This window comes from Carettochelys insculpta, chromosome 3 (assembly GCF_033958435.1).
Source record: "Carettochelys insculpta isolate YL-2023 chromosome 3, ASM3395843v1, whole genome shotgun sequence".
Taxonomy (NCBI): Eukaryota; Metazoa; Chordata; order Testudines; family Carettochelyidae; genus Carettochelys; species Carettochelys insculpta.
In genome coordinates, this window is record NC_134139.1 from 113,333,224 (window position 1) to 113,346,808 (window position 13,585).

A 13,585-nucleotide genomic window follows, 5' to 3' on the forward strand; every position below is an offset into this window, starting at 1 on the left:
ACAGATATGTGGCCAGGGCCCTCCACATGCCCAGATGGCCATGGCCCCAAGGACAGCAGTGCCATGTCCCTCACAGGAGTGCATCAGCCCCAGCCCCCGGCCCCAGCACGACAGTGCCATGCCCCATCCCTGGGGCATGGGGGAGCGGAACCTCTAGGGTCCCCCGGGAGGAGGGGGTGGGACACCCCACAGCAGCAGCAGCAGCAGCAGCAGGCGATGGAGTGGGGGGGAGTGCAAATGAAAGTCTCAGGCTAGATATGGGCAACAAGCTGAATAGCTCCCAGTGGCTAAGGATGATGCTGGGGCTACAACTGGCAGGTGACACCTCTGCCCTGAACAAAGAGGAGGGAGGAGCCGATCTGGCTTTGAATTGGGGGTGGGGGGCAGGGGCCGCAGGTAGAGGCTAGGGGAAGGGAGAGCTGGAAGGCAGCCAGCCTGAGGAGGGGGAAAGCTACACCCCAGAGGGGCACCCCTTGGGGTCTTCTCCCCAGGACGGGTTGGAAGGACTGTCTCTGACTGCTGTACTGTCACTTCTGAGAGAAACTGGGCATCTGTGGCCTAAGAAACCTCTCCTGTCAGACCCTGCTGAGTGAAGTGAGAGTCACTCCCACCGGGGGACGGGGTGCAGTGCAGGGGGACCCTTGAACCCCATCACAGCAGCATCTCCTGGGGACGGGGATGGGGAACCTGCAGCAGAGGGGTGAGGGGACGTTGCCAGCCGTGGAGGACGTGTAGACGTTATTCATCGAAATAGGCTACTTCGAAGTAGGCTTCACGTGTAGACGTAGCTATAATGTTGCATACAACGTGTCAACATTTTCCATTAATTTTCAAAACTACGTATTAAGGAATGCTATTAATCCTGTGAGCCAGCCCTTCCACTGGTTTATATAAGAATGTGGCCACTGAAGCCAATGAAAGCATTCCAATTTATTCCAGGGGCACAAGCCAAGATTTTGTCATTTTTCTTCATGTTAATTTGTTCATTATTGTGTGCATAGTCACAGTGAAGACCACGTGACTACTTGAAGACTAAGGGACTTCAACATATAAGGGTGACAGAATCTGTGCCATAGTAAATGTAAGGGTTTGCTCTTTTGCAAGCTTAATATACATCACCACATGTATACAATAATCGGCTATGTGACACAGAGATTGTAGTGTGTCAGACAGAAATAACAGAGCCAGGAAACTGATGTGTGTATATATATGTACGCAATAAATGTCACCTCTAGTAATTCAAGACTACGATATCTATATAACTATTTTATTATAACCCATAGTAATAATACACTTAAGACCTGTCCCTTCATTGTGTAAAACTCTAATAATAAATTACTTACCAGAGCTGGGGTGAGCAATAAAAAAGCAGTGGCCTGCCAGGGTTAGTCTCTGGTGGATCACTGACACTTTATTTACCTGTTCCTCTGCAGGTATCTGGCAATCACAGCTTTTGCTGGTCATGGATTGCCTTTTGTGGCCAATGGGAGAGGCAGAAAGTGACAAGATTGGGACACCACATCCTGCCACTCTCATTGGCTACAAATGGTGATATGCGGCCAATAGGAACGATGATCACCCAATACCTGAGGAGCCATAGGTAAATATAGAGGAGAGGGCCTACCAGACACTAACCCTGGCAGACCAGATCTGGACTGTTGGCTGGTATTTACCCACCCCTATACTAGAGTCACACTTACAGGGCAAATACATTATATATTAACCCCCTCTATTTTTATCTTTTTTGTAGGAAAAAAATAAATTTTAATTCCCAGTAGTCAAGCAACTCCTCTACTGTATGAATCAGACTAGTGCTACTGATTTCAAAGGGAGTTCTAAGGACACAAGGCATATAGCACTATGCCACTTTTGTACTCACAAAGTATGTACATTAATTCCATCTAAAAGCTGAACTACATTCCACTATTCATGGTTAAACATAAATACCCGTTAATATAAATAGAATTTCTGCTTAAAATTGATGGCATAATCCAGCCCCATGCTAGGAGGAAATTAAAACTGCATGGTTCAGCACTCAAAAGTCAGGAAATGCCAGACTTATGCCTGCACACACAACCTTGCTTTTACCCTCTTCTGCCTATATTGATTAGGTGATCACATACTATTTTCTAAAAAAAAAAAATCCCTTTTTGGAACCTTAGATACACATGTCACATCTTGTAATACTTTAACATTTAAGCCGCGTCTACACTAGCTGGCTATTTCAAAATAGCCGGGCCAACTTCGAAATAGCGCCCGGGGTGTGTAGACGTGCTGGGCGCTATTTCGAAGTTGAAATCGACATCAGGAACAGTAATGTACAGAAGCCTTTGGGGGAACAGTTCAGTCTCCCTGGACGCTCAGTGGCAGATTTAAGGGTGACCATTCTGAAACAAAAAAATTTTAAAAATCAGATGGAGAGAGAAATCTCTGAGCTGCAATTTATTTGCAAATTTGACTCCATTAACCATGGATTAAACAAAGACTGGGAGTGGCTCACATCTTACAAAGGCAGTTTCTCTGCTCTGGGTGCTAATATCTCCCCATTAGACTCTGACAAAGGCTCACATCCCCCTGTCTGATCTGACTTGCTTTTTCCTCTTTTGATAGGTACTGTTGATACTGGGCCATTTCCACCTTGCTGAATAGACCTTGTCAGCTCTGGCCCTCCCTCTTACTGGGACCTCACTCTTTACATACCCCTCTGAAACCACACCCCCACTCATGCATCTAATGAAGCAGGTCTTTGCCCACGAAAGCTTATGCTCCAAAATATCTGTTAGTCTATAAGGTGCCACAAGACTTCTTGTTGATCTCGAAGCTACAGACTAACACGGCTATCTCTCTGATACTTGAATATCGATATACCATTCTTTCTAGATAACAAGCAGTCCTGCAGAACCTGTAGTTTGTACTGCAATTGCCAAAAAAAAAAAAAAAGAGATATAAATGCACCCACCATGGTTTAAAAACAGATTGTTTTGTAAATTCCTTCAACCAGCGAGAGAGTCTTTTTCATTTTTTTGAAAGCAAAGCCAGACCCGCAGCTCCAGCCGAGCAGATGGCCCCTGGCACAGCTGCCACCAGCACCAGCTGAACAGCTGGCCCCATGACCGCAGGCCACAGCTGGGCTGCCTGGTCATGCAGCAACCGGCGCTTCTCCACTAAGGCAAGTGCTGGTTATCCAAATTCTGGATAAGCCAGCTTTTACTGTACCATTGTGAACACAACTGCCATTTCTGTGGTAGTTTGTGAAAAAAGTAAGAGTGCCCCACATTTCTTTTTCTGGCTGAACTAAAGGTAAGTGTGCCTAAATCCTTGCTATTTCCCCAGTCTTAAATGGTGTTTTCATTCTTGTCAGGTTCTACTTTCCAATTCAAACTGACCCCCACGTCTTAGTGTCCTGGATCTCGTGTTATCCTGCTCATTTCCTGCTCCTAGCCAAAAGCAAGTCTATGCTTTACAACCTCTCCTTCCAGCTGTAACTGTAAATAACTGCTCATGTTATATGTATGTGTATACCTAGCTACTACAACTCTACTCCTTTTACAGTCAAAGTGCTTTAGAAATATGAACAGTTAAGTCTCATAACATTTATTTATCAGATTATGTGTTATTAATTAAAAGAGGGCATATCCTGATATAAAGCAAATCACTGTTCATGATTTTTGTTTTATACATACACAAGAGCAGTGCTGAGGAGATTCTTTTTAACCATCAAAAATATTTGTTACTTACACAGTTGGTTGCATTGTACTAAACATTTCCATTGGCTCTCTAGTTATAAATTCAGCGAAACAGACTGTGGTATATTACTAATAAATGTTGAACCAAAATGAATATCCATACCTCACATTTCCTATTAACATTCAGTGATTACTTTCAAAGAGGTATATTATTCTCCTGATCCAGAAGGCACAGTTTGAATAAATATGGAAATGATCTATAACAACATATGCCTAAATGTGTGATAAATCCCAAACTAAAGATTGAAAACCCCTCACTCAGATGTGATGGGGGATTTTATGAATGGCTGATATTCAGTGCATCTCTTTTATGGGGTCAAGGATGAAGATTAATTTGCTAAACTCTGATTTTTTTTTCATTATTTACAGCAAAAGAGTGGAATATGTGATTGTATGTAAATAAATAGGTTTCTCTTGTTGCAATATGGTCTGGTGTTCTGTAAGATACTGTGATTGACCTATTTACCACTTATATAACATGACTGCAAATTCTGTGCAGTGTCTCCCACATGCTTAAGAATAAAAAGCTCCAAGAAAGGACATAAGGCAGGATGAGCTACCAGCAAAGTCAATGGATACTGACCCTGCTCAGTTGATTGCTTGGAATCCTGACCCACAGCAGATGGTTACATCCAGTAAATAAAACTCAGACTGTTAGCAGGACTGTTACGTAACAGAGAGATAGCCATGATAGTCTGTATCTTAACAAAACAAAAACGCAGTCATGTGGCACTTAAAAGACTAACAAATTATTTTGTTAGGCTTTAAAGTGCTTCATGAGTGCTCCTACGTGTCATACCATGATAATACCTATTTCTAGAAGGGATTCCAATTAGCAGAATTTATATTATAAAACTTACTTCTAGAAGTGGTTTTGAAATAGGAAGGAAATAAAACTGAAGTGAAAAGAAGAACAAGCCACGCTAGAACTCTCAGGAAAAGAGATTTGTGGATGCTGTTCATTTGTGAGAAAAAACAAGTCCGCGCTATGTTACCACTGAGTAGCCAAATGTCACCTTAGGTTTTCCAGCAGCAAAAACTGAACCGTCTTCCCTCATTAACAGACTGTTGACGTCTAACCTAACATTCATGAACGAGACCTGGTCCAAAACCTACTTTGGCCAAGAGATTCTTGTTGCCTTCATAATCAATTAGATACACACACACACATCTTTGTAAATTTCAGATGTCATATATGATACATGATAGCAGTAAACAGCCACTATAATTATGTTGAACTTATTTACAAACTATAATGGTAGGGTGGAACTCTCCTCATAATTCTCTTTTCCCTTGCTTATCACTTTCTGCAACAAAATACTTTACCTAGAACTGTATAAATCAGACTTTTTTAAAAGCTTAGTTCAAACTATTTGCAAGTAAACACCATCCACATATAGCCCTCAAATCTCCATGTCCTGTTCTTAATCTGCCAATAGCAGGAAAAAACAGGAACAAATGAAAACAAAAGAAGAATATAAAAAAAGATTCTTGCAAAAGCATACCTGCAAAATTTTCATTTTCTGAGTCAGGGTTTTTACTACAATGGATACAAAAGGAAGATTGGCAGCAAATCAAGGAAAAGGTTAAACTCTTAAACTGCTATTTATTTAAAAAAAAGTAAAAAAATCTCTTTCTGAAATTGATTAATTGGAACACATTTCCCATTTCTCAGTCAAGCTAATGAACTCCCTCTCCGCAGTTTAGTATTCCAAGAGAATACTGAGCTTATCCAAAATCCTCATTAACAAACTCCCAGATGTTAATATAATGTTCATGGCATCACAATTAGATCAATAAAAACAGGAATATATTAATACTTGATAATGTCAAAATTAAAGGAAGTCTCTTAAAAGTTTGAACCTTTTTTCTTGCCTTTGTTAGTTTGTTACTACGTGCTTTGGAAAACAACAGTTCTCCTTCTGGTATAAATTACATTCCAACCTGATTAAGAAAGCTTTCTTAAAGTATGAGCACGTTCCACTGATTATCCTAATATACAAGTGTCACTGATAACAGCGGAAGTACGGGGACCTCAAAGTCAAAATCATTGGCAAAGATGAATTTAACTTGTTCAAATATATCTGATAAAGTCACAATAGGGTCTTTACTCTCCAGCCCCTATTTCAACAGCAATATATAAACATACAAGATTTATACTAAAGAGGCCATTTCATCTTCTCAAATTCTAACCAGGAAACTGCATTTTCTTTTTAAATTTCTGCTTTTATTCTTAAGTCATCCAGAGTCTGAGTTTTCTTTGATAACCCTTCTGAAGTTGGTTTAATGAACCCTTTAATTTTCTAATCTCTTGCCAATTCCCAATGATCTCCTATTTATTATCATAAATAAATCACAACCAGGCACTACAATAACTCCAGTAAGGGCCAGCTTATGCTGTAGGAAGCAGCCTTGCATAAAGATGGGTGCATAACTAAACTACTCAAGGAATAAACTGCCTCACCAGTGGCAGAGTTCAAGCATATAACTTTTTCAAGCCCAGTACATACTTATAACATGGGCCTCCTACCACACTCACACCACAACATGCAGCCTGAGCTGGCCCTTTTGGGGCTTCCACTCCCTGGCAAAGGGTACGCTTTTGCTCCCCATGTGGAAGGCCTTGACCAGCAGAGGATTACTACCTTCTGTAAAATGGCACCATTGCCTGGCCCAGTGTTGGAAGGTGAAGGGCAGAGACAAATTTGTTCCCATTCCTCACCTTCCCTATTCATCTATCGAGGGGTAAATAATGGGCATGCAGCTTCTCCCTCACCCTCTTCACACCTACAGTGGAGCTGTGGGTAGGGTTGCCAACCCTCCAAGAGTCTTTAGGAACCATGTTTGATCTCTCGGAGGCCAGGAGATCAGCCACTAAAAGTCCAGTGGTTCAGCATGGCTAAGGCAGATTCCCTGCTTGCCCCTGGCCACGAAGCAGCCAACACGTCCTTCCCTGTGGCCTCTAGAATGGGAGACGTAACAAGGCTTATATGGGTTGCCCCCTTCCTGAGTGACAATTCTGACTTTCCCATTGGCCAGGAACTGCAGCCAATGGGAGTTACAGGTGTGGTGTCTGGAGGCAGCGGCAGTGTGTGCAGCCATCTGTCCCTACTCCCTCGTCCTGGGTCCACAGAGCTGTGCTGACCACTTGTGTGCTGGGAAAAAGAACCCCAACATGTGCAAGCAGTATGTGGCCAGGGCTGGGAGAGAGCCTGCATCAACCCTGTTGAAACACAGACCAGGACTTGGAGGCACCTGAGGTAAGCAGCACCTTGGGTGGAGCACATGCCCTGTCTACCTCCTGCATCCCAATCCCCATCGCAGACCTTAGCACCCCTCCAGAGCTCATATCCCCTCCCACATCCTAAATCCCTCCTATACCTTGAGCCCCTGTATCAGTTACTAAGCCACCTGCACCCAAACTTCCACCAGAATTTGCATACCACACCTTCTGCAACCCAGTCCCCTGCCCCAACCCTGAGCCCAACAACTCGCTCAGAGCCTGCACCTCCCTCTGTCCCAGACTCAGCCCAGTGACCCTCCCCTTGCTCCAAACTCCTTGGCTCCAGCCAGAGTTCTCACCCCTTCCCAAACCCCGACTCCTGACTCATCCCAGAGAAAATGAGCAAGGGCCTCTAGCCCTCATGTAAGGGATCGGGCAAAGGAGTTTGGGTTTGTGTGATTACACAGTTGGCAACCCTTGGCGTGGGAGCCAGAGTGGGAAACAAAGGGATCTTATTCTTTTAAACTCTCTTGTACAGTCACAGAGGTTTGACCACCAGTGGGTCACAAATAAGTATACCCTTTCCTTCCCTGTCTAAGGCCTGAGGAAGCTTGAACTCAGAATATAAACTCTTGTCTTGAGAATCCTCATCTACTCTGTCCAAAAATCCTCTTCTACTCTGACCCAGCACCTTTTGCCAATAGGGCTGCTAAGGGGAATCTGTGTTGCTATGAGCCACAATGGAAAATGACAGGGAAAACAACAGAATCATAGAAGTGTAGGAAATCAGTCCCCCACACTTAAGGCAGGACTGAGTAATGAGCTGGCTTTTCCTGATATAGTAAACTCTTTTATATCCAGCAGCCCCGGGACTGGGAGGCTGCCAGATGTTCAACTATTCTCGATAACAGAGAGGTATACCTAGTAACGCATGACAGTAAAGAAAAATGAGATTAGATATTAAGAAGCAAACAAATATGTATGCAGAGTACTTTATTCACCAAGGACCGGCGCACGTTTGAAGCGTGATCTGAAGAAGTCTTTCTGATCTGCCCATGACTAAATCAACCATTTGTAGAAGGGTGTTTCTGACAGCGAAGCCAACACCATGCTCTCTGGGTTCTTCTTGGGCTTTACCCTGCCAGAAAAAGGTGTAGTCCTTTTCCTTTAGAGATCCCGAATCTGCAAGTCGCGTCTCTTGCAGTGCAGCGATATCAACTCGGAGCCTTTTCAGTTCCTCATTGATGACAGCGGTCTTGCGGGTGTCACTGATGGCCTGAAGATCTTCAGTCAAGCCGGTCAGCATGGTCCGCACATTCCAGCAAGCAAGCTTGAATTGTTGATGTTTCTCATTTCTTGTTGATTTTCTTATTGGTTTGCCTGGTGCCCAAATTTCAGTCACTTGTCAGGTTCAGGAACCTTAAGCCTCACGCACCCAGCGAGGCAGGTGAACTGTGGCGGGACAGTACCCTATTGGCTGGGGCTGCCCAGCTTGAGGCGGGCGGTGACTGTCCAGTGAGATGCGAGGATCCCTCCCACCGTCAAAGGCAACCCCTGGCGCTCGTTCTCTATGCCAATCGAGCAAGAGCTTATAACCGGTAACTGTTGCCTCCCGTGTTGATGCAACGCTGTTCAGCGATGCCGGAGTACCTCTACGGGCACGAGCCTGGGCATTTGTTATGGAGACTCTGGGCTGCCCAGACACCAGTGTCCCCCTCTTGGCTTTACTGACATAGTCCAAAGGAGAGGACAACCTCCACGTCTGGTACCAGCTCAGCTGCAGGAGTTGCCGGGACAGTGCCAGAAGTTGACACCGAACCGCCTTCGGACTCCACTCTGGGTTTTCTGTCAGGGTTTACTCCCTTAGACTCTCTCCTTCCCAGGATAACCCACAAGGCAGTGGGGTGTGGAGTTGTGGAGAATGTGGTTAAGGATCATACTACTTCATACCTCCCTGTCAGCATGAGTCACCGTAGCTCCCTGTGGAGCCATGACCCTTCTCCCTACCTTTTGCCCCTCCCCCCAGCTACCATCACCATAGGACCCTCCCCAACCCACTACCCCCATCTGCTCCCATGTCCACCCTCCTCACTGCACTGGCCCCTCTCCCCTCAGCTGCTCTCAGTGCCCCCAGGTCCACCTTCCCCTATTGCTCTTCAGAGAATTTTTTTTCTCTCTCTCTCTTCCTTCTTCTTCCCTCTCTCTTCTTCCTTCTTCTTCTTCTTCTCTCTTTTCCTGGTAGTGCTGCCTTGCAGGGCACAGGTGGAACACCATACCTGAAAAGGTCAAACCCGGGGCTCCTCCCTCGGCGAACTCCCAGAGGCAAACTCCCTTCCCTGTTCGCTGCTCACCCCTGGTTCGCTGGGAGCTCCTTTCTTATAGGGAGAGCTGCTGGCTGGTTAGGCCTGGCTCAAAGCCTTGCCTCCAGTCTATTCAGCCCCCTTCAAGGCTCACCTGGCAGGGAACTGCCCCAATTCACACCTTGCAAACTGCTCTTCTCTGCACAGCACAAGCTCAGGCTCTGCAAAGTAAGATAGCTGCACAGACAGACAGACATTCACCCCCTACCAGCTCACCACACAGCCCCCCAAATCCCACACTCACCCAAGCTCCTCTAAGCGTCTCCTTGAACTGTGCACGTACCACAATCTGTGCATCACAAACACATTCTTCCGAACGAAGCCACAGCACAGAGTGTCGTGGAGACACCCACGCTCGAAGCACTGGCATCAACTAGATGTGGTCATCACTAGGTGTAACAACCTCAAAAACGTCCTTCTGACATGCAGCTATCATAGTGCTGACTGCGATACAGATCACTCGCTAGTTTGCTCCAAGCTCAAGCTGAGACCCAAGAAGCTGTACCGCTCTAAACCTGCTGGAAGGCCCCGCATTGACGCCAGAAAGACGGCAAACTCGGAGAAAGCTGAAAAGTTCAGAGAGACCCTCCAGGAAAATCTGCGCAGTGGCCATGGGGGCGACGATGCGACATCCAAATGGCAACATCTGAGGGATACAGTTTACAACATGGCCTTGTCGGTGTTTGGAAGAAGAGCTAGAAACACGAACGACTGGTTTGAAGCTAACTCTGATGAGATGATTCCAGTCATTGAAAAGAAGCGTGCTGCACTCCTGGAATACAAAAGCTCACCAAGCCAGAGCACCCAGCAAGCACTTAGAGAGGCCAGAAGAACAGTACAGCAGACAGCCAGGCGCTGTGCCAACAACCACTGGCTCCAGTTATGCAGCAGCATCCAGACCTGTGCTGACTTTGGTAATCTCAGAGGAATGTACGAGGGTATGAAGAAGGCTTTAGGACCCACCCAGAACAAGATGGCACCTCTGAAATCCAAATCTGGTGAAGTCATCGCTGACAAAGCCAAACAGATGGAGCGCTGGGTTGAGCACTACTCCGAGCTGTACTCACGCGAGAATGTTGTGGTTGACGCAGCCCTCGATGCCATCGAGCTCCTACCAGTAATGTACGAACTGGATCAAGAACCGACTGTGGATGAACTGAAGGCAGCCATCGACAGCACTGCAGCAGGAAAGGCCCCTGGTCAGGATGGTATACCACCAGAGGTAATCAAATGTGCCGCGGACACACTCCTGGAACCCCTGCATGAGCTGCTGTGCCTGTGCTGGAAAGAGGGTGAGGTTCCACAGGATATGCGTGACGCTAACATTGTAACGTTGTATAAGAACAAAGGAGACAGAAGCGACTGCAACAACTACCGTGGAATCTCCCTCCTAAGCGTCACTGGCAAACTGTTCGCTCGCGTCATCCTTGGCAGACTCCAGAAGATTGCTGAGAGGGTGTACCCCGAATTGCAGTGCGGATTCCGTGCAGAGAGGTCTACCGTTGACATGGTCTTCTCTCTAAGGCAGCTGCAGGAGAAGTGCAGGGAGCAGAGGAAGCCACTCTACATAGCCTTCATCGACTTGACCAAGGCTTTTGACTTGGTCAACAGGGGTGGTCTGTTCAAACTGCTCCACAAGATAGGCTGCCCTCCACAGTTATTCAAGATGATCCAGTCGTTCCACGAAAACATGAGAGGAACCATCCAATATGACAGCGCATTATCGGATGCTTTCAGAATCAGGAGCGGCGTCAAACAAGGATGCGTGCTTGCTCCGACATTGTTTGGGATCTTCTTTGCACTCCTCCTGAAGCATGCCTTTGGATCTTCAACAGAGGGCATCTTGCTGCACACAAGATCTGATGGGAAACTGTTTAACCTTGCAAGGCTGAGAGCTAATACTAAGGTGCGAGAAGTCCTCATCAGAGACATGCTGTTCGCAGACGATGCTGCTGTAGTGTCTCACGCAGAACACCAGCTTCAAAAACTGCTGGATCGGTTCGCCAAAGCATGCAAGGACTTTGGGCTTACCATCAGCCTAAAGAAGACAAATGTACTTGGTCAAGATGTTGCTGAATCCCCATCAATCAGCATTGACAACTATACGTTAGAGGTTGTCCACAAGTACGTTTACCTCGGGTCCACCATCACTGACACCCTGTCGTTGGACACTGAGCTAAATAGGAGGATCAGAAAAGCGGCCACAACTCTGTCCAGACTCAGCAAGAGAGTGTGGAATAACAACAAGCTGTACACTCACACCAAAATGCAAGTCTACAGAGCCTGCATCCTCAGCACCCTCCTTTATGGCAGCGAGACTTGGACCCTGTATGCCCGCCAGGAAAAGAGGCTGAACGTCTTCCACTTGCGCTGCCTCAGGCGCATCCTTGGAATATCATGGAAGGACAGAGTTACCAACACAGCCGTCCTCGAGCAAGCTGGAATCCCAACCATGCACACCCTCCTCAGGCAGCGTCGACTCCGCTGGCTTGGCCACGTCCACAGGATGAACGATGGAAGGATTCCAAAAGACATCATGTATGGTGAGCTAGCCTCTGGCAAAAGACCCCCTGGACGCCCCCAGTTGCGTTACAAAGATGTCTGCAAGAGAGACCTCAGAGAGGTAGACATCGAGCTGGACAACTGGGAAGAACTAGCAGACGACCGCGGCAGATGGAGGCAGGGCTTACACAAGGGCCTTTAGAAGGGCGAGTTGAAGATCAGACAGCTAGCAGAGGAGAAGCGAGGGCACAGAAAGCACAATAAGGACTTGCCAGACACCCACTACATCTGCAAGAGATGCAGCAAGGACTGTCACTCTCGTGTGGGTCTTTATAGTCACAATAGATGCTGTAAATGAAGTCTTAAATTGAAACTTTAAAGGGCGTGATCCATAGTCTGTGCAGACTGAAGGATGCCTACTACTACTACTTGTTCACCAACAACAGTAGTACTGTGCATTGTGAACTAACACTGATTTTGTTGTACTTATTTGTATTTACTTTTCTTATGTACTTATGGAAAGCATAATCAAAATTTACTTATGGTTAAAATGCTGGCTATTTGACAGTTCTGGATAATAGAATGCCAGATATGAAAGAGTTTCCTGTAGTTTTGACTAACGTTCTTAATCTCTGTTGATGAAAGTTTCACAACCTTTCTGGTCAATTTGTTTCAACATTTAACAATCCTGACTGTTACAAAGTTTTTCTTAATGTTCAACCTAAACCTCCCTTGCTGCAATTTTAGCCCATTGCTTTTTGACTTATCCTCAGAAGTTAACAAGAACATTTTTTCACCCTCTTCCATGTCACAAACTTTCATGTACTTGAAAATCGTTATCACAACCCCTTTGGTTTGGTTTGGTCTGGTCTCCTCTTCTTCAGACTAAACAAAGTTTTCCTGCCCCCACTCCCCCATCTATCATCATTGGTCATGTTTTCTAGACCTTTGGTCATTTTTTGTTGTGCTCCTTTGGATTTCCTACAATTTGTTCACATTCTTTCTGAAATATGGTATCCAGAACTGGACACAGTTCTGCAGCTGATGACTTAGCAGCAGAGTAGAGTGGAAGAATTACTTCTTATGTCTTGCTTATAACAGTCCTGCTCAAATTTGTTTTTCACAGTAGTATCACCTGACTCATATGTTAGCTTGCAATATCCAGATCCCTTCTACAGTACTCCTTGTTAGGCAGGCATTTCCCATTTTGTACTTGTGTAATAGCTTGTTCCTTCATAAGCGGAGTACTTTGCATTTGTTGTTATTGAATTTTACCCTGTTCACTTCAGACTATTTATCTGGTTTGTCCAGATCACTTGCAAGCACTCCTCCCAGCTTTGTATTGTCTGCAAACTTTATAGGGATGATTTCTTACAGTATGGTCATATCCTATAGCTCAGGGTTGGACAACCAGTTAGAGACTAAGAGCCAAAATAGCTGTGGATACAGTGCAAAGAGCCACATATTATACATTTATTTTTCTCTCTATATATAGCTATATAGATATATAAAAATAAATATTAAATACATGGCTCAATGCCATTCTCCACCCCAGAGTCAGGCACCCCCAGAACCCCCCCCCTTCCCAGTTCAACCCAATTCCTGGGACTCACTGGAGCCACCACCACCATGTGTTTCTCCCTCCAAGAATTGGGGTGCATGCACAGAGTGGCAGTGAACAGTACCAGTGTGCAGCTCTGAGAAAGAGATGCATTTCATTGCTCAAAGAGCCTCATGCAGCTTGAGAGCCACGG

The 13,585-nt window shown here is 45.6% G+C and overlaps 1 protein-coding gene across 2 annotated transcripts in view; it reads right to left on the reverse strand.

Moving 5' to 3' along the window:
* NKAIN2 (sodium/potassium transporting ATPase interacting 2) overlaps positions 1–13,585 on the reverse strand; it is a 440,622-nt gene that overhangs the window by 148,587 nt on the left and 278,450 nt on the right. The window lies entirely within an intron of this gene.